The sequence below is a fragment of the Taudactylus pleione genome, unplaced genomic scaffold (genome assembly GCF_031769625.1).
Source record: "Taudactylus pleione unplaced genomic scaffold, aTauple2 ptg000316l, whole genome shotgun sequence".
NCBI classification, from domain to species: Eukaryota; Metazoa; Chordata; class Amphibia; order Anura; family Myobatrachidae; genus Taudactylus; species Taudactylus pleione.
The window spans coordinates 1,576,320-1,603,122 of NW_028284717.1; the positions used below are offsets into that span (position 1 = coordinate 1,576,320).

General features: G+C 48.0%; 1 pseudogene; it reads right to left on the reverse strand.

Moving 5' to 3' along the window:
- Positions 1–3,854: 3,854 nt before the first annotated feature.
- The window catches only part of LOC148510552 (uncharacterized), a 66,631-nt pseudogene continuing 43,682 nt past the window's right edge, over positions 3,855–26,803 (reverse strand).

Consider the following 26,803-nt stretch of genomic DNA (forward strand, 5'->3'; position numbering starts at 1 on the left):
GGCTAAGTATCTGTCCTGTTAGTTTAAAAAAAAAAAAAAACCAGCATGCCACTCTCAGCATGCCTCGTCCCCGTCGCTCTGCTCCCCCACCCCGGCAGCTGGCTGATTATGCCAGGCCACTCAGCTCTCCCCCTCTGTGGCCGCGCACCCCCCTTTTTCCCCCCGTCCTCTCCACGCGTCCTCCTTCCCCCCGTTACCTCCTGCTGCTCACCCGTCAGCCCCGACGGCTTCTTCCCCATCCAGGCATGCTGCTGCGGCCTTCCCAGCGGTCCTGCCGGGTCCCGCATCTCCGGCGGGGTTCGTGCGCTTGGCAGCCTCCTCTGTCTGGAATCCCCTACACGCGGCTCAGGCGGGAGCTCCTTGCCGGCGCTGCACAGTGACGTGGCGGCAGTCGCTTACGCTGCACCAGCGGGAGTGCGAGTGCTCGCGGCTCCTGCTGGTCACTCTGCATCTGACCTGCCGGCGGTTAGCGCCACGGGTCATGTGGGGGCATTAGGTTACAGTCACCGGGGAGCGGGTGGTACCGGTGGCCTGGTTGGCACGACGGGCCCGGCGGCCATTTTAAGGAATTCCCCTGCAGGAAATAGACAGTCCCACAGCCCCGCAGTAAGGCAGACTTCCCCTTCACCGTGGTTGCCAGGACAAACAGTCTCTGGGGCCACGGGTGCTCTACACCCTAACACCTATCAGTCCCATTGGTTCCCCGCTGTCAGTGACCCCCCTTCCATTTACAATGCACCCCCCTTGTCTATGGCCGGCCCTTCCTGGGGTCAGGCTTCATGGAGCTCTGGGGTGGCGCCCCTGTTTATCCCTCCACCTCAGTCGTTTCTTCTTCCCCTTTTTATCCCACCTATACTGCACCCACTTTTGGATCTTACCCTTACCCAGGGTTTTATCTGCAACTTTACTACCCTTATTTGCCAACTTCACAACAGAGTTCAACAATAGCCTCCATGCCTCTGCTCCCTTCCGCACCACCTGTAATGTATAGTGAAACCCCCACCAGTGTGCCCTCGCATCCAGCCTTAGTCTGGTTCTGCCAGCTTGTCTGTTAACCGCGCCTGCACCCCTTCCTCCTGCCCCCATCATGGCCAACCCCCCTGCGCAGGAGGTAGTGCCTGCCGGTTCTGTAGCTCATCAGTCTACTCCAGTTGCAGATAACGGCTTGACGACTGAGGCTCCTCCAAGTGACCCGTTACATGGTGCGTCTGCTGACCCTGTGCGCGTGGAGACGGGACCGGCAGGTGAACCTTCAGCCGTGACGAGTGATCAAGTCGAGGAAGCTGTTCCGGGTCCTTCTGGTGCTGGTGAGCATGATTTGTCTTGTTCGTCAATGTCTGACTCTTCCTCCTCTTCTCATTCTTCTGGTTCCCCTGCGCGCCCGCGTAAAATAGCCAGAATGGTTGCTAGGCGTTTAGCCAAGAGGTCAGGTGGTACGGCTACACAAGGCGTTAGTGCTCGTTAGTGCTGAGCAAGTAACATTGGTGGCAGGGGCTGATTCGGTGCATTGCGCAAATACCACTGTTCTTCGCGATTTGCGTAAAAGTGTGAGGGGGAGAATTCGCAAAGGTAAATTTGTCGACTTCTTTACCCTATCCGATGATATGAAGAAAGCTTTTAGTCAAGCTAAGAAGGCAGGGGGTATTGGTGAAGAGGCTTTCTGTAGTTTTACCAGTTGGTTGAATGGCATGCTATTTGCGGCGTGCTATTTGGAGACGCGGGCGGATGAACATGTTAACATAGTAAAATATATGTTTTTGGTCCTGGACATGTTTGTCCATTTGCGGGCCTTGGCATGGCGTGAATATGACGTACAATTTAGAAGGAAGCATGACGGTAGCATGATCATTCCTTTCGGAGCAAAAGAAGTGGAGGTGTGGCTAGAGGTGTCGTAGCCCCCCTTGGATACGATGCCCTCTCGCAGGGGATATCCTACCAGTAAACCGGGGGTGACAGGAGTTATGAGGGGCAAATGTTTTGCTTTCAACAACTCCCGGTATACACGGGGGTCGGCCTGTCGTTTTTGACACTCCTGACGCATATGTGGAGGGGAGCATCCGGCCAAGGATTGCAGTTGAGGGTCTGCTAGTGCCACCCAGGATCGTAGTGAGGAATGAAAAGGAGCTGCTTAAGGCTAATTCTCCTATTTGTTTAGCTGCACTGGCTCGCTGGTTGGATTTATATCCTCACAAGGAGGATGGCTTTGTTTCTGTTAGAAGGTTTTTTGTTTGGTTTTCCTCTGCCAATAATGTGTCCTTTATGGGTCAGGGCCCCCCGCAACTTGCGCTCGGCTAGAGACTACCCAGAAGTTTTGCAGGCTAAGGTAGGGGCGGAGGTGCTGCTGGGGAGGATGGAGGGTCCTTTCCCTGTTCCTCCGTTGCAGGATCTTTGTATCTCTCCGGTGGGTGTATTGCCCAAGAAGGCACCTGGTAAGTTTCTCTTGATCCAGCACCTGTCATATCCGACGGGTTGTTCGGTGAACGACGCCATACCGGATAGTTTTTGTAGAGTAGAGTATCAAAGTTTCGACGAGGTGTTGGGTTTAGTGCGCAGTTTTGGGCATGGCGCTCTGCTTGCAAAATTAGACATTGAGTCAGCTTTCCATTTATTGCCGTTACACCCAGACGCTATGCAGTTTAGGGGATTCAAGCTGGATTCCGGTTACTTTGTCGACAAATGTTTGCTGATGGGTTGTGCGGTTTCCTGTGCCTATTTTGAGAAATTCAGCTCTTTTCTACACTGGTGTGTTCATTCCAGCACAGGACAAGCAGGCGTGGCGCACTATTTGTATGACTTTCTCTTCATAGGTCCAGGAGGGAGCAACGTCTGTTCAGACCTCCTCTTTTCCACGCAGGCTCTTTTTCGCGTTTTAGGGCTTCCCATTGCATATGATAAGACGGAAGGTCCCGTTTCTTGTCTGTCATACTTGAGGATTGAGATAGACACAGTTGCAGCTTGTTGTAGGTTGCCAAGTGACAAAGTGGACAGATTGCTGGAGCAAATTGCGGGTTGCTTGGCAGTGGACATGGTGAGAGTGCGCGGAGTGCAGTCACTACTAGGTTCCCTTAATTTTGCTTGTCGTATAAATCCCATGGCCAGGGTTTTCTGTAGGAAATTGGAGAGGGCCACTGCTGGGTGGAGACGGCCGCATCATCATGTTCGTTTGTCGGCGGAGATAAAGGATGATCATCGTGTTTGGATCAAGTTTCTGGTTCAATTCAATGGTGAATGTATTTGGCCAGCTCCTTCGGTAGCGAATGGGTCATTACAGCTTTTTACTGATGCAGCTGGATCGTCTGGTTTTGGGGCCTTTTTCAATGGGGAATGGTGTGCTGCTGCTTGGCCTTTAGTTTGGCGTGAGGAAGGCTTAACGAGTAATTTGCCAATTGTTGTGGCTGTGGAACTCTGGTCAGCATGACTCAGTAACCAGCAGGTGATATTTTGGTGAGACGATCTGGGAGTGGTACACGCCATCAACAACCAGCGATCGTCCTCTCCATTAGTTTTGCATCTGCTTTGTCAGTTAATTTTGTGCTGTTTAGAGGCCAATATACGATTTAGAGCTCATCATGTGTCAGTTGTTGTTAACGAGATCGCAGGTGCGTTGTCTCGTTTTCAATTTGAGCATTTTCAGGCGCTTGCACTGTCTGCTTCTGCTGTTGGTTTGATATGCCCCTCATTTGTGTGGCAGATCATCGGGCTGGCTTGGAGGCTTTGGCGATGCAATCGCTCGCTCCATCAACTCTCCGCAAGTACTCGGCTGCATGGCGGGAACGGAGCGGTCACTGAGTGCGCCGAGATTTGGAGGGTAAGTCTCCAAAGGAGTTGCTTTCCTCCTTTGTTTGGGAGAAGTATCAGCAAGGGAGGTCCAGGGCCTCCATGGGGTCTGTGCTGGTGGGAGTCTCCTTCTTTTGCGACCTAAAAGGTTTACACGACCCAACCAAATCTTTTCTTCTAGTTAAGGCTCTGAAGGGTTGGGCGAGGGAGGCTCCTGCTCGCTCCGATTCCCGTCGGCCGGTTGACACCCAGCTTTTGGCAGCGTTGCTTAGTATCATGAAGAAGGTGGCTTCTGATATGTTTGAGACTGCTCTTTTCCGTTTGGCTTTTTCTTCTGCATTTTTTGGAGCTTTCAGGGTTAGCGAATTAGTGGCGGTGAATAAATCATCTGTGTCCTCTGGGCTGTTGTTCAAGGACATTGTGTTTAGAGATTCAGCGGTGCTTTGCAAACTTCGCTTCTCTAAAACAGACCAGACAGGTAGGGGAAAATGGGTTACGCTTGCGCAGCAGCAAGATAGTAATATATGCCCGGTTCATTTAGCATCTCAGTACATGATTGTACGCCCAGTTGGGGGGTTTCAGTGGTTGGTGCATGCGGACTCCAGGCCTTTTACGAAGCTTCAGTTTGCTGCAGTTTTTAAGCGAGGTTTAACAGAGTTGGGTTTAGACCATTCAGCTTATGGCACACATTCGTTTAGAATAGGGGGAGCCACTTGCGCAGCGCTTGCTGGGTGTTATGTTCTGGGTTGTTTTTGGCCCGGGGTGGTAGCAGGAGCGATCACAGAAGCGGGTTTGAATAAAAAACTAGGATTTTTAATATGTGCTTGAGTAGACAAACTATGGCAGTAATTAAAAGTCCAGGAATATATAAATGTGCAAAAAAGTTCTGTGGTGGGAGCAATGGGTTAATGTCCAGGCAGAAACAATTAGAGCTGTCCAGGTGTGCAGGTAGTGAGACTGAAAATGATCAAGCAGGTATGCAGGTAGTGATGCAGGAAATAAAAAGCCAGGTATGCAAGTAGTGAACTGAGGCAAATGAGCAGGATGTCAGCAGGCTCAGGCACTCAGGTATGGGCAAGGGTGATGGAGGAAGTGGGGTAGTCCAGCGGAAGCTAGGAGCTGACGGGCAGACTGGCAGACAGCGAATTCACAGGAACAGGATAAGCACAGAGAACTCCCTCTCAGCTAGGCTGAGATACACGTTGCACTGGCAATGCAAGGGAGCTCTGAACTCCCTTAAATCCTCAGTGCTCAGCTGTGAATGGTCAGGGAGGAGCATGCTACACAACAGGATAGGGCACCTAGGTCACCTGACCGGAGACAAGATGGCGGCGCCCATGCCAGAACGGAATGGAAGCACCCCCAGGCCTAACCAGACCAGAGTGACAGTATTCCCCCACAGAACCACGCACAGCCAATGCTCTTCGCCAGGCACCACAGCCACCGCCAGACGCCCCTCGCCATAGCGTCCTCACAGGTATTAACCGTTGACTACCATGCCGAGAGACCCTGGTCGTGACACTGGGGCATCTCCTTCGGTCATTCAAAAGTTGGGGCGTTGGAAGTCAGGGAGTTATAAGAGATATGTGCGCTGCGATAAGTTGTAGGTGCGCACCTTGCGATAACCCGAAAACGTTGCTTACCTGCCAATCGTTGAACGGCTAGCGTTCAACAATTGGGGGTGTGAAGGGATTTTTTAATTTTTCCTCCCGTTAGCCATGATCTGGCCCAATTTGGTTCACGGGTAGGTTATTTAGTTTTTTCTTCTTCACTCGGGTTCCTGTTTTCCCCCCTTTTTGCATCCCTGCTAGTTAGTTGCTATGTGTTGTTCTTAAGTTGTGTTGTTTTGAGTCAGGTTTGGTGTGGTACTCATGGCCAGGGTTTCTTCTTTTACAGTGTTGGCGAAGGAAGACGGGCAGGTGTGGCTAGTGGGCCACTCATATATTTTTTGGGCTGAAAGGCATGTCTCGGGTCGGAGTAGTGGTTTGTCATTTGGTGGTCGGACGGTGCGTTGGATAGGAGTGAGAGGTTTGCGTGTGGAAGCTGTTTTGGCACTGATTGTTTCCTCTGTGGCAAAGTGGGGAATGTCTGACTGGTTGGTTCTGCACATTGGTGGGAATGATGTCGGTCAGCTGACAGGTGTGGGATTAATTGTGAGTTTGCATGAGATTTTGGATACGATTTGCATGCGATGGCCGTCTGTTCAGATTATGTGGTCAGAGATGATGCCCCGTTTGACATGGATAGGAGTGAGAAAGTGTGGTGCTTTGGATAGAACTAGGGATGTGCGCCGGACCATTTTTGCCGGATTTGGATTTGGTTCTAATTCGTCGTCCGGCTTTGGATTTGGATTTGGATTTGCCAAACTGCGGTGACTGGCTTTGGATTTGGATTTGGATTTGGATTTTTTTACAAAAATTGACAAAAAAAGCTAAAATCACATAAATTGGTCTTTTTTTTCTTCCTAGAGTATTATTAACCTCAATAACATTAATTTCCAGTCAATTTAGACCATATCACAGCTTATAATATTGTTTTCAACATTATTGGCCAAAGGTTGCAGTGAGCTGACTGGTTACTAAGCGACAAAGCAGCGGCACAACGACACAGACACCACAGTATAAAGCACATCTATGACACATTGCCACACAGCAGTGGCAGAAATGAAAAGTAGTGCACCCACCCAGTGGGGTACGGCCAGCAGAGTCACAGTACTTGTTTACAAAGTGGGCTACGGCCCTAGGAGTCACAGTGCACAATCTTATTAGCATTACACCGCACATAGGGCCTGATTCACATTACACCATAAAGTAGTGTCTCTTATTTATGTTACGACACACAGTAGTGCCCCTTTTACACAATGCCCACAGTAGTGACCCTTTTACACAATGCCCACAGTAGCGGTGTCCCTTACACAATGTCCCCCAGCAGTGGTGCCCCCTATGCAGTCCCCTTAGTAGTACGGTCCACTATGCAGTGCCCCCAGTTGAATGCTCCCCAGTAGTATGCCCCCCATTAGCAGGCCCCCCCAGTAGTATGTCCCCCATTAGCAGGCCCCCCCAGTAGTATGCCCCCCATTAGCATGCCACCCAGTAGTATGCCCCCCCAGTAGTATGGCTCCCCCAGTAGTATGGCTCCCCCAGTAGCAGGCCCCCCCAGTAGTAGGCTGCTCCAGTAGTAGCCCCCCCTGTAGTATGGGCCCCCCCTGTAGTATGGCCCCCCCTGTAGTAGGCCCCCCCAGTAGTATGGCCCCCCCCAGTAGCAGGCCCCTCAGTAGTATGGCCCCCCCAGTAGCAGACCCCCCCCAGTAGTATAGCCCCCCCCAGTAGCAGGCCCCTCTGTAGTATGGCCCCCCAGTAGTATAGCCCTGCCCAGTAGCAGACCCCCCCAGTAGTGCAGACCCCCCCAGTAGTATAGCCCCCCCCCAGTAGCAGGCCCCTCTGTAGTATGGCCCCCCAATAGTGCAGATCCCCCCCAGTAGTATGGCCCCCCCAGTAGCAGACCCCCCCCCAGTAGTATAGCCCCCCCAGTAGCAGGCCCCTCTGTAGTATGGCCCCCCCAGTAGTATTGCCTCCCCCAGTAGCAGACCCCCCCCAGTAGTGCAGACCCCCCCCAGTAGTATAGCCCCCCCAGTAGCAGGCCCCTCTGTAGTATGGCCCCCCCAGTAGTATAGCCCCCCCCCAGTAGCAGACCCCACCAGTAGTGCAGACCCCCCCCCCCCCCCAGTAGCGCCCCCGGACCTTTGACAAGTAAAAAAATAAAAAAAATAAAACTTACCTGTATCCCCGCTCCCGCGCCGTCCGCTCTGTCACACGCTGAGGAGGGAGCCGGAAGACGGAGCTCATGTGTGAGCTCCAGCCGGCTCCCTCCGTGCAGCAGCCAATGAGAGTCTGTGTGACTCTCATTGGCTGCTGTAACAAACACACAGCTGCCGCTGGCGGCTGTGTGTCTGTGTCTGTGTAGGGCAGAGCGCTATCACTGCGCTCTGCCCTACACGCGAGGAGACCTGATGTCGGATTCTCTAGTGAGAATCCGACATCAGGCGGCCGCCGTTCGGCCCCGAATGGGGATCCGAGTCAGGCGGTGAACACCCGAACAGGGTTCGGGTGGACTCGGATCCCCAATGTTCGGAGCGGTTCGGATTCCACAGAATCCGAACCGCTCATCTCTAGATAGAACGTGGAGGAAGGTGAACGTGGCAGTGTCTAAGCATGTCGTGTCTATAGGTGGCTTGGTTGTGAGTCATGGCTTTTTGGAGGGTGATCTAGTACATTTCTTTCGTCATGATGGGGTGCATTTGAATGGTCTGGGTATGAATCTTTTCGTGCAGGATTTGTTTTCTTTTCTTGGTTTGTTATGTTTGGGTGGTGGGCCAGTCTCTATTAGGGCCTGGCTTTGGCGGGAGTACCCTGCAGCTCAGTGGCTTTATGGGGCGCAAGATAACTGTGCGGGCACTTGCCCTCTATGTACATGGTGAATTTGTCCTGCTCCGCACGAGGGGATCCGGGCGTTTTTGCACGAAGCGCTTTGGATTGGCCCAGGAGGGAAGTGAGACCCTCACGGTTTAAGTGCGTCTAGAAGGGGGAACGTGTTAGTAGTTCCCTGAGTATTTTGGAGTAAGTTAAAAGCTAGAACTGAGGGTCTCATTCAGACCCGCTTGTGAGCGCTGAGCGCTCGCAAGCGGGTTGATATTTCCCAAATGCGCATGCGCACGATGGAGGAGCCTCCGGCGTGCGCATTCGCGAGACCCGAATAACGACGGGGTAGTTGTCGTTATGGGTCTCGCACCAAAGGGGGCATGCTGTCGATGGTGATTGACAGTACGTCCCCTTTGGTGGGTGTGCCGGGGGCGTGGCTGCCCAGACGGAGGCGTTCCCATGGGAACGCCTACCGTCTGGGGCCGGCCCCACTGACATCACTAGTGATGTCAGTGGGAGTGATTTTGGCTCTGATAGAGCCAAAATCACTCCAGGGCTTGCGGCAACGAGACCCTACTGCAAGGGTCTCGTCGCAAGCCCGATGGTCGCGATGGTCTTGACCATCATCATGGATGCTCGCATAAGCTGTGGGTGGTAACCCACAGCTATGCGAGCGTCCAAGAGGCCGCCTCGGAAAAAGAAAAAAAACACGCCCTGATTCAGAGCGGGCGCTCGTTCAGAGCATCCGGCTCTGAATCAGGCCCTGAGTCTGCAGCGTCTCTTTGCCACCCTGATTAGGTTGATTGATTCAATTATAAATAAAAGCTGTGTCCTTTTTAGCCAAGCTATGGTGTCTATGGCCCTCATTCAGAGCCGGACGCTCTGAGCAGAGCGCTCGCTCTGAATGAGGGCCGTCCTCCATAAAAATGGAGCATCCTCCTGGACGCTCGTATAGCTGTGGGTCACCACCCACAGCACATACGAGCGTGCAGGATGATGGTCACGATGGTCTTGACCATCGCGACCATCGCCACTGCGACCAGAAGCCTGTGGTCGGGTTTTTCGACCACAAGCCCTGGAGTGATTTTGCCTCTATCAGAGCCAAAATCACTCCCACTGACATCACTAGTGATGTCAGTGGGCCGGCTTCTGACGGTAGGCGTTCCCTTGGGAACGCCTCCGTCTGGGAGGCACGCCCCCGGCACGCCCACCAAAGGGGGCGTGCTGTCAATCAACATCGACAGCACGCCCCCTTTGATCAGACACAACGAGCGAAGGAAAGTCCTTCGCTCGTCGCGTCTCGCGCATGCGCACCATCGACCCACTTGCGAGCGGACAGCCGCTCGCGAGTGGGTCTGAATCAGGCCCTATGTCTTTATTTGTAGTTAAGTTAAGTAAGCTAATCAAGGTTGATAAGGTTTGGAAGTAATAAACATGTGTAATTCTTATAGCAAACACCCCATGTGTCTGGTGCTATTTTATGTATTACGAGTTAGCAGAGAGTGACTGGCACCCTGAACCAAATGGGCTATCACAGCATTTTGTAGGACCATGAAATACTCTCTGGTCGACACCTAGTTGGTCAGGCATTCTTCCAATGGACGATTTTCTAAAAACAACTACTTGCAGCATTTCCATCTCGGACTATCTCGGCATTTACATCTCGGACAATCGGTGCACCATCGAAATTTGTGCCAGACCTATGGGCACTGTAGTTCTCCATCTGCGTGTGGCATCCTGTGTGAGCGGTTCAGCATCTACGGATGCAGCTGCTTTCAGTGACACACACATAACACTCCAGCGTCAGCTTAGCCACCCCCCTGTTACATCCCAGGCATGCCAACTAAAATCCTCAGACCCTGCGCCAAATACTGTACTGCATCTCTGAGCACTAGCAATCGGTACGCAATGTACTCTGTGACTCAGACGCATCATCAGAATTACAACATCGGGCAAATGGTGCTACATTGACATTGGGGCCTATTCATTAACACATAAAATTCGATGGAGGTAATTAGGTTTAGAACTCGCATGAAGTTCTACCTAATTACAGGAGGAATTCATCATTCCTCCTCTCCATCAGTATCTATTCCGAAAAGCTGTCATTTTTGCAATGACAGCTTTTCGGCAAATAGATACTTTTCCCTATGTACCCAAACTTACCGCAGCTGTAATCAGTGCTGCGCATGCGCCGTTACATCCGTAAAAGCAGCGCATGTGAAGCACTGACTACAGCTGCGGTAATCCCACCTTCCTTACCAAACAGCCGCCCCCTTACCCCCCCCCACTTTACAATGCCAGTAATCTCGCCATTGTATAGCAAGGGGCGGAGCCGCGATGATGCAGTCGTGCCGCAAAAAGTGGGCTACAAAATGTCTGTGTGTGGGTCTGTCTTTTAAATAATCTCTATCAGTGCTAGGTCCTAAATGTATGTACGTGGGCAATAATCATTGCGTAGAGGAAAAAAGGGGTTAAGAAGGGTTATTGACTCTCAGCAGAGAAAACAGTAGCAGCTCACTTGAGCTTAAGTCAGTGGTTTTTAAAAAACATTCACCAAGATGCTTTCTCTATTCGTTGACTGGTCTGGGATCAAAGTGGTTGCAGCATATCCATGTAGAGTCTCCGCTTTCTATCAAAACACTGCAGGCAGTAAAGCCTGTAAAGAATCAGCTGTTTGTTTTGCAGCTAAGGACAGGCTTAGCTGACCAGGACTATAGACAGCTAATACAAAACAAGCAAGACTGTACTGAATGTTTATTTTATCAGCTGAATTCTAGCACTAGAGAGATGAATAGGATGTTATGATGTGTTTAAAGTCCCACTGCAAGGTATGGCAAGGCAGACGGAAGCATTAAAGATGTATATAGAACAGATTTAGAACAGTGCATTTAATAATAATTTCTTAAATATAGGAGTAAAATTGATCAATCCATTTTTTTTAAGAATATCTAAAAATTTGGGGCTGGGGATGTTGATTGGGGACTGGGGTTGAGACTGATATCCAGTGTGCCCAAATAAAATTCAGAGGCTAAATTACCTGTATCCACTACTGGGGCAAAGGAAACCGCTGAAGCAGGCGGGGCTGCGAGGGAGAGGCCGCACATATTCCCTATCTGCTGTAGGAGGGGACCTAACTGCGCCCACATATTGTATGACGCAGGCACAGACGATGCCGCACCAGATGACTCCGCTCCCCCAGACTGCGGAGACAGCAGGGGTGTAAGAGCACCCACCACTGCCACCAGCAGCCCCGCAATGGCCCCAGTATCCAGGGCAGCAGCACCAGCGTGGCCAGCTGCGCCTACATCAGAACTACAAGAGTGGAGGACAGGGGCTGCCATAGGGGACCCCATGACAGCAAGCAGCCCTTGCTGCACTTGATCCGCTCCCCTATACCGGGAAGATGGCAGCTGGCCCCTCCCCCGGTCCGAGAGGATGGCCGTTGGCCCCGCCCCACCATCACTATGGAGTGAGCTGGCGCCATGACAGGCTCCCGACTCACTCTCCCATGCCTGCGCTTGGTCCCCCAGCTGATTAGATCCCTAGAGCGGGACTCAGCCAGGGTGACAGGGACTGGCGCCGGGTTAAGGCCGCTCCGCGCGAGCCCGCGAAAGCGGTACTGAGCGGTGGCTACAGTACCAGCCGCGCCTGCCTCCCCAGAGTGTCGGGAGGACCGGCGCGGCTGCTGGGCTGTGACAAGGGGAGCAGGGGACAGCGGCACTAACGGGGAGGATATGATCCCAGGCCCGGCAGCATCAGCCAGCCGGGTGGGGACAGAACGGGCATGCTATGGGCGAAACATGTAGAGCAACAGAGAAAGACAGAAGAGAGAGGGAAAGAGAACAATGGAGAATATGAAGGTTGGATAGAGAGGTAAAGAATAAAGAGAAACAGAAGTAATAAAAAACCAGAGCTCTACAACCTGCGACTGAACAGCAAGCAGATCAAATTCAAAAGAGGCAGTATAACCTTACAGACCAACCCACACTCCTACTAACCACACCCCGTAACACAACACTCACTAATCCTTTCCTAATGCCAACCTGCCCATCATAAAACTAACACTCCCTTCACTAACTTTATTAACTCCACGTATTCCTGCCTAGGGGTTTACATGCCCTCTGATATTTCCGAGCCTCGTGTAGAGAAGCCCTTGTAATTATACAAATATCAGCTGAGCTACTATTAAACTTTAATATTTCAGCGCATTTCTGACAGAGCACACTGCTGAGCATTCAAAGTGGAGAGTGTACAGGGACATATTAATGGTCACATGGGACTATAAGGGTGGGCCTATAAGGGTGCCTAAACCTAACCCCCCCCTGCTCATGCTGCACATCACTCCCAGCTAGTGCTGAGGTTTGTCTGTGCTGCTCATGCCCCGTCCGCTCAGTGTCCTGTCAGTGAGAATGGAGATGGCTCTCTGCAGCCCCTTGCTCACAGTGTGTATTCCCAGCATGCTGGCATACAAGCTACATGCCAGAGTTTCCTCCTAAACCACAGTAGCCATGTTGGACTCTGTCACCTGACGCTCTTCCTCCACTCAGAGCTCTGCTCCTAGACCAACTGATCGCAGCATCCAATCCCTGGGGATCCTTTCCTATAAATTCCATTTACTGACTGGCCTCTGAGGCCAGTACAACATTGTTTCTACTGAAGCTACAGCTCTGTGCAAAGCTCCACAGAGCTGTAGCTCTGTATCTGAACGGTCCCAGTCCATTATATTCCAGCTCCAAGTCTGGTTATCGAGTCTCCTATTCCATCTAACATTCCAGTTTGGTTTTACCAGAGAGACTTGTTAAATTAACCTCAAACCGATCAAGTTCTTCAATTCATCAACATCGGTCTGAAACCGATCAAGCTCTTTAATATATCAACATAGGTCTCAAACCGATCAATTTCTTCAATTCATCAACATCAGTCTGAAACCGATCAAGTTCTTCAATTCATCAACATCGGTCTCAGGGCCTGTTCATTACGGATCGCAACTGCGATTACGCACGCAACCATCCCAAACCGATGAAGTTCTTCAATTAATCTACAGCGGCCTCAAAGTGATCAAGTTCTTCAATTCATCATCATCAGTCCCAAACAGATCAAGTTCTTCAATTCATCAACATTGGTCACAAACCGATCAAGTTCTTTAATATATCAACATCGGTCTCAAACTGATCAAGTTCTTCAATTCATCAACATCGGTCTCAGCTAGGTTTTAAATATAGGGGGACCCCTACGCAATTTCACCCCCCTATATTTAAAACCAGGACTGGCCATACAGCCTGGTGCTGGTTCCTAAATTACGGTTGAACACCCTACTCGTTTTGTTCCCCTGTAATTTTAGGAACCAGGACTGGCTGACAGTCCGGGGCTGGTTATGCTTTTGGGGGGGACCCTACGTCAATTTATAAAAATATTTTAACATGTTTTTTTCAGGTACAACACAAGCAGCCTTCACATATCTCACTGATATAGCAGTCGGGTGAGTTTGGCAGAGAGATAAACACTGCAATCTCGGGTGAATAATCTTATCTAAACTCGCAACTAGGGGAAGGAATCTCGATCTACTTCACCATCGGAAAACTCACTTTCAGCTAAACTCACTTCTTAGTAAATTTGCGAGTTGAATAACGGAAAACTCACCTGAGTTTCGGCGAAGTAAAGAGTGTTTAAAAAAAACAAAACTCGACCAAACTCGATACTTAGTAAATTTACCCCATAGTATCTTTTTGCTCGAGAAGAAACCTCCACTTTTTAGAAGCTTTAGTAAATCTACCCCTTAGTATATTTATGTGCGTGAGTCACATTACCAGGAACATAATTGTTACCTCATTAACAAAAATGTATCACCAAATTAATCTTCTGGCGCTAAGACAATCCCGGAGAAGCATGTTGTTCTCCCAATCTTCTCATAAGGTTTCACAGGGAAATACGGCGTGTGACTTTAAGAGAAGATTGGGAGAACAACAGACTTTTCCAGGATTGTCTTAGCGCCTGAAGATTAATTTGGTGATACATTTTTGTCATTTGATTGTTTTAAGAAGGTGTGTTTAGGTGACACTACTACACCACACGATCTATGGGCTGCTGTAGTGCCCACCTGTTTCTGTCTCAATTATTTTTTTTTGTATTTAACAAACCCCATTACATATAGCACTTTGACAACCACATTGCATACTGTAGATTTCATCTCCAGCCACATTGTACAGACAATCTTGCACTGACCTTATTGCAAGTACATTACACAGAAAACCACTTCCAACCACTTTACATGGAACCAATTGATGACTACAATGTCCAAATGTCATTGCATGGATCCTTAAGGCGCACATCCACTAGCAGATATTAATGGACAACTGAACGATAATGACATCGTTATCATTCAGTCGTCCATTAATTGTGTATGAATCGGGCACTAACATGTCGGAAACGACCAGCGATGCGCGCTCCTGTTGGTCGTTTCCGACATCAATCATCACCTGAACATGCCGATCAATCTGCCGATAATGACAGAATGACCATATTCAGGGATAAGCGATATATCGGTCAGTGTAGGCACTGCACAGTTTAATGAATGACTGGGTGATAACGATATCGTAATCGTTCAGTCCTTCACTAGTCACCTAGTGGATGTGCCCCTCAACTTTAGTTACATTGCAAACACTCAATCACAAAATCAGACCCCATTGTATAACTAACATTGCAGGCTCCGTGCAAAGTAACAGGGCACAGCACAATACAAAGTGTGTATGGTGCAGCAGAGACCCAGAGGCACACAGAGGTAGGGAGTAGATGGACAATATTTGAGCTGTGTTGCATATATGGGAAAGTAACCTGAGTTGTATTGGTAGGGTAGAAAGAGGAGAGGATGGTGGGGAACACAGGACATGATTCAGAGTTGTACACTAATGCCAACGTCACTGGCTCTGTGTACCCAGCTGCTGTGGGAAATATTGAGCAGCCCACCTGCGGCTTTGCAAATCCAAGCACCTGAATACAAAGGGCCTTATTCACAATATTGCGTACGCATGCAGTTCAACTTCGATAGTATGCTAATCCATTGCGATCACAATGCAAACTCAGCACTTCATAAGGACGTCCACTTTACATTACACAAATCTATACTTAGCAGAATAGCGAAACCATTGGTACCATCGAGTACCATCGCAGCCTCACGCACCCTGCAAAGGCGTGCATTTCCCCTACCACCCCCCAGGTAACCACCCACAAACGGTGCTTCCTGTCAATCAATCTCCGAGGGGTCTGTGTAGCCCCTGCGACCGTAGTCCCGATTGCAATAGCTAGTTCGTGCACACTCACTGTGATGCATACGCATGCGCAGTACTCAACAATCGGCGATTGCGTGCATTTTAGCAACTGTGGGGGTCATTCAGACCCGCTCGCGAGCACAGGACGCTCGCAAGGGGGTTGATGTTCCCCCACTGCGCATGCGCACAACGGAGGGAGCTCCGTCGTGCGCATGCGTGAGACCCGGCGAGCGACGGGCTCTCCATCGCTCCGGGTCTCGCACCAAAGGGGGCGTGCTGTCGATGTTGATTGACAGCACGCCCCCTTTGGTGGGCGTGCCAGGGGCGTGGCTGCCAGACGGAGGCGTTCCCATGGGAACGCCTACCGTCTGAAGCCGGCCCCACTGACATCACTAGTGATGTCAGTGGGAGTGATTTTGGCTCTGATAGAGCCAAAATCACTCCAGGGCTTGCGGCAGCGATACCCTACCACAGGGTCTCCGTCGCAAGCCCGATGGTCGTGAAGGTCTTTGACCATCGCGACCATCTTTTTGGCCGCTCGCATAAGCTGTGGGTGGTCACCCACAGCTATGCGAGCGGCCAGGAGGCCGCTCCAAATTTAGCTGGGACGGCCCTGATTCAGAGCGAGCGCTCTGGTCAGAGCGTTCAGCTCTGAATCAGGCCCTGTGTTCCTTGCTGAATCAGGCCTAAAGTCAAAGTATCAGTTGCAGATTATTCATTTAGCCTAGGGGGGGACAATAAGCGGCCCTCCAGCTGTTGAAGAACTAAACATCCCAGCATGCCTTGCCACAGTTTTGCTATTTGGTCATGCTAAAACTTGCAAGGCATGCTGGGAATTGTAGTTCAGCAGCAGCTGGAGGGCCGCTTATTGCCCATCCCTAATTTAGCCTATGGTCCTGCAGAATGGGCACAGGAAGTGAGAATCTGGAGCCATATTTCTTGCATATGTGAACACAGGCTTCCTCCTAAAGAACATAAATACATTCCAATGAAATTCAGAAAAATAAAAATATCTTTTAATACAAACCAACTTTGTCGGGTGGGTGGGATCACAAACTGGAAAGAGGAAGATGAATCCTGGCCCAGATTATATATAACAAACTAAAACCCACCTACCAGGAACTACTGATTGGCTAGCTAAGTCCACTGACAATTAAGTACACCAATAACAAACTACAACAATTAACCAGTAACAGCTATCTTTGCTCCAATAAAAAAAACAGGTGCTTATATCCTCTCCAGCTTAAGCAAGCTCTTCAGTGTATTAGGGGTCTATTTATCAAGCAGTGAAAAGTGTGGAGAAGTGAACCAGTGGAGAAGTTGCCCATAGCAGCCAACCAGCTCCTACCTATTATTTTATAGACTGTACTTGATACTGAAAGCTGATTGGTTGCTATGGGCAACTTCTCCAATGGTTCATGCTAGTCCTGCAACACTAGTTTACAGTAACCAGGTAATACTGAGCAGTGCCCTTACCACCCTGAGTGGGAGATGCATCAAACTTTCTAAGTGGATAATTTGCCAAAACCAACCAATCAGATTTTAGCTATGATTTATCCAGCATAATCTATAAAATGACAGTTAAAAGCTGATTGGTTGTCATGGACAACACCTCCACTTGATACACTTCCCCCTATGTCTCATGTCTGCACCTTTATATCTATCACAAATAGATCAGCCATGTTTTTATGTTTAACTTGTATTTTATGTTATCATGTTTTATGTATTTCGCATTTGTATATTTGCTGCTTATAATTGTACTTGTGTGGCTTATACTTGTAATTTGTATTTGTATGGTTCTTTATTGGTGGCGGTTCCTACCTTTATCTCCCATGGGGGGCTGGTGCCCACTACCAGACCGGTCTGAAATATGCGCAAATCAACAAGCAGGCTTCTAGGGACTGCATCAGCTACAGCCTGTAGAAGGGTATCCAGTCAATTGGTCGAATGCATTCTCATTGACAATGGAAAGATCGACAATAGAAGATCGACAAACAGTACATCGTCTGGTTTAATTCATAGACAAGTGGAACATCGACCCTGGCAAAAGATCGACAAAGAATTACTCAACGACAATAATAGATTGACCATATCTACACATGCTAGCTCAAGACTAGTAATGGTCGACTGTAGAAGTCAGATTGGGCAGTCATGATAGCAGGGGAGTGGCTTCCCATTGGAAGTGCCCTCTCCTCTAATTGCAGTCTGGCCTGGCAGTTCCAGAGGGAGAAAACGCCTTTCCTGGGACTGCCTTTCCGGCTGTGATAAGCAGGGATCACTTCCAATAGGAAGCCACTGCTAGCCTGTCCCTGCAGGTGGAGGATTTTACTGGGGATGCTGCAGCCCTGTAGTCCCTACATAATATCTGCCACTGTATATTATTAAGGGGTCTATTTACTAAGCAGTGTTAGGAGACAGTGGGCCTGATTCAGACCCGCTTGCGAGCGCTGAACGTTCGCAAGCGGGTCGATGGTGGCCCAGTGCGCATGCGCACGACGGAGCCGGCTCCGTCGTGCGCATGCGCGAGACCTGGATAGCGACAGGCAAACCGTTGCTCTGGGTCTCGTACCAAAGGGGGCGTGCTGTCGATGTTGAGTGACAGCACTCCCCCTTTGTTGGGTGGGCCAGGGGAGTGGCTGCCCAAAGGGAGGCATTCCCATGTGAACGCCTCCATTTGGGGGCGGCCCCACTGACATCACGAGTGATGTTAGTGGGAGAGATTTTCGGCTCTCTGGGGCTTGCGGCAACGAGACCATCGCGACCATCTTCCTGGCCGCTCGCTATAGCTGTGGGTGGTTACCCACAGCTATGCGAGCGGCCAGGAGGCCGCTCTAAAAAAACAGAAGCCGGCCCTGATTCAGAGCGCGCGCTCTGTCAGAGCATCCGACTCTGAATCAGGGTCAGAGTGAAAAGTGATAAGGTGCCAGGCAATCAGCTCCCAACTGTCATTTTTCAAACACAGCCTGTGAGATGGCATTTTGGAGCTGATTGGCTGGCACCTTATCACAGACTTATCACTTTTCACTCTGTCTCCTAACACTGCTTAGTAAATAGACCCCCTATATCTTGAATATGTGTAATTTGTGTGCTGACTGTCCATCGCTGCAGAATTTGTGGCGCTGTATAAATAAACACCTATGGTATTGGTGAAAATTTAGGCGGTGTCACATTTTTGTCCTGAGTGCACCATTTCCAGCCACTAACTCCTTATGCATTTTTACAACACACACATTACTGCAGTCTGCCAGTTAAGTAAATGACTGTTACACAAAGTGATATGCCTTCTGGAGAAATGTAACCTTGTTTTTATCATACAATATGACTTTAAATATGCAAAATGCACACAATATAATATTAGGAAATGTGTCCTCTGAGAATGACGTGTTCAAATAATAACAAAATGTAGTATTATCTATACAAATGTCACAATTCAGCTCTGTTTGTTCTCACTCTTTGCTTTATTTTCAGCATATTTGTAACAGTTACCTAATTTTTAAACAAAAGAATGTTTACCCTGCACAGAGTGATGGACAGAGAGACGCCAAGTACTGTACACACCGTACAATTACAACTCTAAGACATATTTTGTAGGCTCTCTAGACATAAGAACATTTATATAATTAAAGGACAATCAATCTCTCAAAGCAATACAAAGATGTTGACCTTTGCAAAGTAAATGTCAGCATCAATATTTGTACATTATGTAATGTAAAACATCACAGTGAGCCCTAAATACCTGACAGACAACAAGGGTAAAACATATCAGTACAGAATTGTTACATGGTACCATAACATCAACAGGAAAAATTGCGTGAGGCTCATTTAAGGTTGGAGACATTTGTGCATCGAACTTTTGTAGGAAAACACAAATGCAAGAAATATCGACTTGTGTGTTTGTGTCAAGAAGTGCCCAGCTCAAAAACAATAGGAGCCCTGTACCTTGAAAAGCCACCACGTAGAGTGTACATTGGATGTTCCAGGCACTATGCTTCCCCTAGTCCTGGCATCAAGCCACCGCAGAGCCACCCGGAGCATCCTTAGGATGCTTCAGATGCTCAGCTTATGGCAAGAGGTGCAGAGCCACCTGGAAAATACTAAGAACAACGTGGATGGTTAGCTTTCCTCTAATCTCAGGGGTAAAGCCAACTCAAAGCTTCCCTTAGGGTCCTGCTCCCTCGTTGTGATACCACAATGTCACATTTTTGTGGGCAGGGCCTGCACAATGCACCCTATGGACTGGTTGCAGCCCTACTGTAACTATCTATCTATCTATCTATCTATCTATCTATCTATCTATCTATCTCATATCTATCTAGCTATCTATCTATTTCATATCTATCTATCTATCTCATATCTATCTATCTATCTATCTATCTATCTATCTATCTATCTATCTATCTATCTATCTATCTATCTCATATCTATCGATCTATCCATCTATCTCATATCTATCTCATATCTATCTCATATCTATCTATCTATCTATCTATCTATCTCTCTATCTCATATCTATCGATCTATCCATCTATCTCATATCTATCTATCTATCTATCTATCTCATATCTATCTATCTATCTATCTATCTATCTATCTATCTATCTATCTATCTATCTATATATCTCCTATCTATCTATCTATTTCATATCTATATATCTTCTATCTATCTATCTATCTATCTATCTATCTATCTATCTATCTCATGCACAGAATAGCACTGCACCAGAGCCTACTATGCGTGTGCAGATCTCTGTGAAAATGGAGTCGGCAATTTCTCCAGTACGTACAGTATGCACAGATCTTCGGGAAAATGATTACAGCGGCACTAGTGGAGAGGTAAGTATATAGACTATGAGAATAGGGCTACGCTCATTATAGATACGCAGGTATAGCGAGTATGCTCGCAGTTTTCCAATTAGTAGAAAACTGCAGATGTGCAGGACACGCTCACAGATCTCCCAAGTCACAGCATGATTGACATAATGTGGTGTTTGGGGGGCGGAGTGGGTGCATGCCTGCCCAGCATTCACGGAAATGTGTTTGTATGCGGAAATACTGCTGTCATTTGCATTGGACATATCTTGAGACATGTGAGATTCAAGACACACATGTAAGTTTGCAAGTGTCGGTTCGGGACAAAGATGCCAAATTCAAAATAAGAGCCTTAATGGAAATCTAAAGTGAAGTTTCAGGCTCCAATACCTGAATGGAAAAGTAGGAACATATAAACATATGTAAGTCAGAAACGTGTTATTAGGAAGAAGGATAAAAGTTTCTTTAGCCAGATACTCAATAGATGCCAAGGAATAAATAGATAGAAAATGAGGGAATTATATTTTGGACCTTTCGGACGCATTCATCATGCCGTGGGGCCCGTTACACAGGTATCTCTGGGGGCCCCTCTACCCCCTCAACACAACCCACACATCCCTCCCAATACATGTATCACCAAATATATACACTGTAATTGTGCTATCTATCTATACAGCAGTAGAAAAGGCCAGGTGCCCTCCATGGTGAATCAATAATCAAAGACGTTTAGGAAGACAGCGACACTCAGAAAAAGGAATATACCTGTATATAAGAAAAAATATTAGATTACCTTGACAAAAGGGCTTGCAGGCCCTGAAACGTTGGTATGTTTAGATATGAACTTCTCATAGTGCTGCCATCCTCCTTCACGTCTTTGTGGGGGAGAGAGAGAGAGAGAGAGACAGAACTGGATGGCACTCTGGAATAACAATGCAATATACCAACCCACACAGGAGTTGTAGACTACAACATCTGTGTGGGCTGGTTTATTGCATTGTTATTCCGGAGTGCCATCCAGTACCCTTTCTCTATATGTTGCTGCACAGGGGTGTATCTACCTATTAGCCAGGATGGCACTCGCCAGGAGGCCAGCCTAGGGGGGGAGCCATCTAGCGGTGCCACCCGCGGCCAAGGTGTAGAAAGTCTTCCAATGAAAATAGGCCCGTTGCTCAATCAGGAACCGCTGGTGACACAAGCATTTTTTTCCTTAAACAGCCTGTCCGAGCTAGCCGAGCGAGGTCCAGCCCATTAAACACTGCCGGGTCACCATCAGTGTCTCTTCCTGGTGACGTCACCTACAGGGTCAGGTATGCTGCCGGCCTCCTGCCCGCCCGTAGATTCAGTGAGAAGCTAGAACTGAGTTCCATGAATGCGGCATGGGAGGGACTTCTACTCATCGAGACCTCACTACTGGCATCGCACTGCCTTTGCAATTACTCACCAACACATTTAGAAAGATCCTTGGGACTTGTGGACATCCACTCTAATTAAGAACTATTGTGGAACGGAGATTGTCAAAGGACCGTGAGCCCTGTTTTATACACCTGGGATATAGTGATATATGCTTATCTTATTTTGTTGAAATGTGAGAGTATTGTATGAATAAAACTTTTTGTTTGGATATAATTCAATATTACACTATGTGTCTCTATCTTCTTTCTTCGTTGAGATAAAAATGGGTTTTTCTTTGGAGATCATTAATCTGGATTAGAAGATGCTAAAGTCTGAAAAAAAGAAAAAGACTAAGTGGAATATTTATGTAAGAATATTTACACATTGGGTGGACAATTGTGAATGCGCCATTGTTGCACACTATTTTTATTGTCAAGTATCTATTTTAGAGTGTGGTGAAGGCTCTGTTTGTGTCATACAGGGCGGCTTTACGTTAGGAGTTTTTACACATTACAGATCACCTTGTCTTATAAACATTTAGAAAGCTCCACAGGTGGAGTTAATTATTACACTTGTGATTCTGTGAGGAGACCTAGAAAACATGCACTGTTGGCAGCTCTCAAGGACCAGGGTTGACTACCCCTGCCTTAAATCATAGATCTTACACTTGAGGCCACTAACTATGTTTTTTTTAATGTCCCTGTACAGGTTGGGAAATTATTTTTCATGTGGAAAGCACAACTAGAAGTCTTCCTAGTCCCCTTCTGGGATGAGAAAATCAACTCCCAGCAGCAGCAGCAGCAACAGCAGCCATGCTCAAGGATTCTTCTGTGGCAAGGACTGATGTGAATGTATCACATTTTTTTGTAAATGCCTCCTCCCATCCCCTTCTCCCTCATAAATTTTCTTCAGAATCAATAAATTAAATTAAATTTACAACCAATCAACCCTTCCTGTCCCTGCTCTGCCTCCAACTACATACATACTCCAACTCCCTCAGAGCTCTCTTGAATAATAAGTGTTTCCTGATGTGCCATGTTTGAAGTTAAACTGCCATGTGTTTGTGCCGCCCACTGCTGCAGCTTAGTTTAGTCAGCCAGCTAGTTAGGTGCAAATTTTGGGCCTAAACTGGATGAAAACAATATAGTGAGCTGTGAGGTGGTCAAAATTGACTGGAAATGAGTGGAAACAAATGTTATTGAGGTTAATAATACTGTAGGAACAAAAAAGGCCCATTTTATATTTTATATGATTTTAGCTGTATTTATGATTTTTTTTAAGAAAAAATCCAGATCCAAAACCAAAACCGAAAAACAAAACACGGAGGTGAGGTTTTGTCAAAACTAGGGGTGTGCACCGGCCACTTTTCGTGTTTTGTGTTTTGGTTTTGGATCTGGATCTTTCTTCGTGTTTTGGATCTCGATTGGTTTTGCCAAAACCACCCTTCCGTGTTTTGGGTTCTGGGTTTTGTGCTTTGGATCTGTATTTTTTTGAAAAAAAAAAGCATAAAAACAGCTAAAATCACAGAATTTGTGTGTTTTTCTGCTCCTATGCTGTTATTAACCTCAATAACCTTAATTTCCACTCATTTCCAGTCTATTCTGAACACCTCACACCTCACAATAGTGTTTTTATGTCCAAAAGGTTGCACCGAGGTTGCTGGATGACTATGCTAAGTGACATGAGTGGGCAGCACAAACACGTGGCCCATCTAGGAGTAACACTGCAGTGGCAGACAGGATGGCAGTTTGAAAAACTAGGCCCCAAACAGTACATAATGCAAAGAAAAAAAAGAGGTGCAAGATGGAATTGTCCTTGGGCCCTCCCACCCACCCTTATGTTGTATAAACAGGACATGCACACTTTAGCAAACCAATCATTTCAGCGCCAGGGTCTGCCACACGACTGTGGCTGAAATTATTGGTTCGTTTGGGCCCCCACAAAACAAGCTGGCAATTAATCTGTCACTGCACAAACTGGCTCTACGGAGGCAAGATGTCATCCTCATCCTCCTCATCCACCAATTCCTCTTCAGTGTTGTGTACATCCTCATCCTCACAGAGTATTAATTCATCCCCGCTGGAGTCCACCACCACAGGTCCCTCTGTACGTTCTGGAGGCTGGTCTCCCTGGAAGAGTTGATAATTCATTTTTATGAACATCATCTTCTCCACAATTTGTGGAAGCAACCTCCTACGCCTTTCGCTGACAAGGTTCCCGGCTGCACTAAACACTCTTTCAGAGTACACAGTGGAGGGGGGGCAACTCAGGTAAAATAGAGCCAGTTTGTACAGGGGCCTCCAAATTGCCTATTTTTCCTGCCAGTACAGGTACGGACTGTCTGACATGCCTACTTGGATGCTGTCACAGATGTAATCCTTTAACAGACAGACGCATGCTTGTCGCTGCTGCTTTGAGGATGCAGGTGCGGCTACAGCCAACACAATTCACAAAGACAGAAAAAAAAAGAATTTTTTATTTTTTGTGGAGCGCACTTTGAGGGTTGCGCCACCCTTTAACAGACAGACGCATGCTTGTCACTGCTGCTTTGAGGATGCAGGTGCGGCTACTGCGCATACTTTTCACACACAAACACAGAAAAAAAGATTATTTTATTTTGGTTGGAGCGCACTTTGGGGGTTACACCACCCTTTAACAGACAGACACACGCTTGTCGCTGCTGCTTTGAGGATGCAGATGCGGCTACAGCCCACACAATTCAAAAAAAAAAGAAAAAAAAGAATTTTTTTTTATTTTTTGTGGAGCGCACTATGAGGGTTACACCACCCTTTAACAGACAGACACACGCTTGTCGCTGCTGCTTTGAGGATGCAGGTGTGGCTACTGCGCATACATTTCACACACAAACACAGAAAAAAAGATTATTTTATTTTGGTTGGAGCGCACTTTGGGGGTTACACCACCCTTTAACAGACAGACACACACTTGTCGCTGCTGCTTTGAGGATGCAGATGCGGCTACAGCCCACACAATTCACAAAGACAGAAAAAAAAGATTTTTTTATTTTTTGTGGAGCGTACTTTGAGGGTTACACCACCCTTTAACAGACAGATGCATGCTTGTTGCTGCTGCTTTGAGGATGCAGGTGTGGCTACAGCCCACACAATTCACAAAGACAGAAAAAAAATAATTTTTTATTTTTTGTGGAGCGCACATTGGGGGTTACAGCACCGGACAAGCCATCCATCCCTTTACTTATGACACAGGCGCACGTTTGGCGCTGCTCCTTTGTTGATGCACATGCAGCCACAGTGCACACAATTCACAAACACAGAAAATAATTCCTCCACCATTCTGTCAGTGGTGACAGCATCATATGCAGTGACAGTTGACATGTCAGAAATTGACATTGTTGGCACATCCTTCAGTCCGGACCAGATGTCCAAACCGGCCTTTGACTTATGACACAGGCGCACGCTTGGCGCTGCTGCTGTGTTGATGCACGTGCGGCTACTGCGCATACATTTCGCACGCAAACACAGAAAAAAAAGAATTGTTTATTTTTTGTGGAGAGCACTTTGGGGGTTACACCACCCTTTAACAGACTTATGAGACACAGGCACACGCTTGGCGCTGTTCCATTGTTGATACAGGTGCAGCCACAGTGCACACAATTCACAAACACAGAAAATAATTTTTTATTTTGTTTGGAGTGCACTTTGGGGGTGACAGTACCCTTTAACGGCCCTTTACTTATGACACAGGTGCACGCTTGATGCTACTTTGTTGATGCACGTGTGGCTACTGTGCACACAATTCACAAACAAAAAAATTATATTTTTTTATTTTTTTTGGAGTGCACTTTGGGGGTTACAGCACCCTTTAACAAACAAGCCAGCCGGCCCTTTATTTATGGGACACAGGCGCACGCCTGGCACTACTTTGTTGATGCACGTGTGGCTACTATGCACACAATTCACAAACACAAAAAAATATTTTTTTTTATTTTGTTTGGAGTGCCCTTTGGGGGTTACAGCACCCTTTAACGGACAAGCCAGCCGGCCCTTTACTTATGACACAGGCACACGCTTGACGCTACTTTGTTGATGCACATGCGGCTACTGTGCACACTGGGGGTCATTCAGACCCGCTCGCGAGTGGAGGATGCTCGCAAGCAGGTCGTTGTTCCCCCAATGCACATGCGCACGACGGAGGGAGCTCCATCGTGCGCATGCGCGAGACCCGAATAACGACGGCCAAGCCGTTGTTATGGGTCTCGCACTAAAGGGGGCGTGCTGTCGATGGTGACTGACAGCACGCCCCCTTTAGAGGGCGTGCCGGGGGTGTGGTTGCCAGACGGAGGTGTTCCCATGAGAACGCCTACCGTCTGAGTCCGGCCCCACTGACATCACTAGTGATGTCAGTGGGAGTGATTTTGGCTCTGATAGAGCCAAAATCACTCCAGGGCTTGCGGCAACGAGACCCTACCACAAGGGTCTCGTAGCAAGCCCGATGGTCGCGATGGTCTTGACCATCGCGACCATCTTTTTGGCCGCTCGCATATGCTGTGGGTGGGCACCCACAGCTATGCGAGCGGCCAGGAGGTCACTCCATTTTAAGGTAGGAGGGCACTGATTCAGAGCGAGCGATCTGGTCAGAGTGTCCAGCTCTGAATCAGGCCCACAATTCACAAACACAAAAAAATATATTATTTTATTTTTTTTGGAGTGCACTTTGGGGGTTACAGCACCCTTTAACAGACGAGCTAGCCGGCCCTTTACTTATGACACAGGCACATGCTTGGCGCTACTTTGTTGATGCACGTGCGGCCGTAGTGCACACAATTCACAAACACATAAAATAATTTTTTATTTTGTTTGAAGTGCACTTTGGGGGTTACAGTACCCTTTAACGGATAAACCAGCTGTCCCTTTACTTATGGGACACAGGCGCACGGTTGGCGTTACTTTGTTGATGCACGTGCGGCTACTGCGCACACAATTCACAAACACAGAATAAAAAAAAAATTTTTTTGGAGTGCACTTTGGGGGAGCACCCCTGATGCACAGATCACCCCCTGGACAACACTAAGGCACCCCTCTAGGACTACAGCCTTTATGGGACACTGCACAACACAGTCCTGCCAGCCCCTATAGACTTTGGAGTGGACACAGCCCCTAT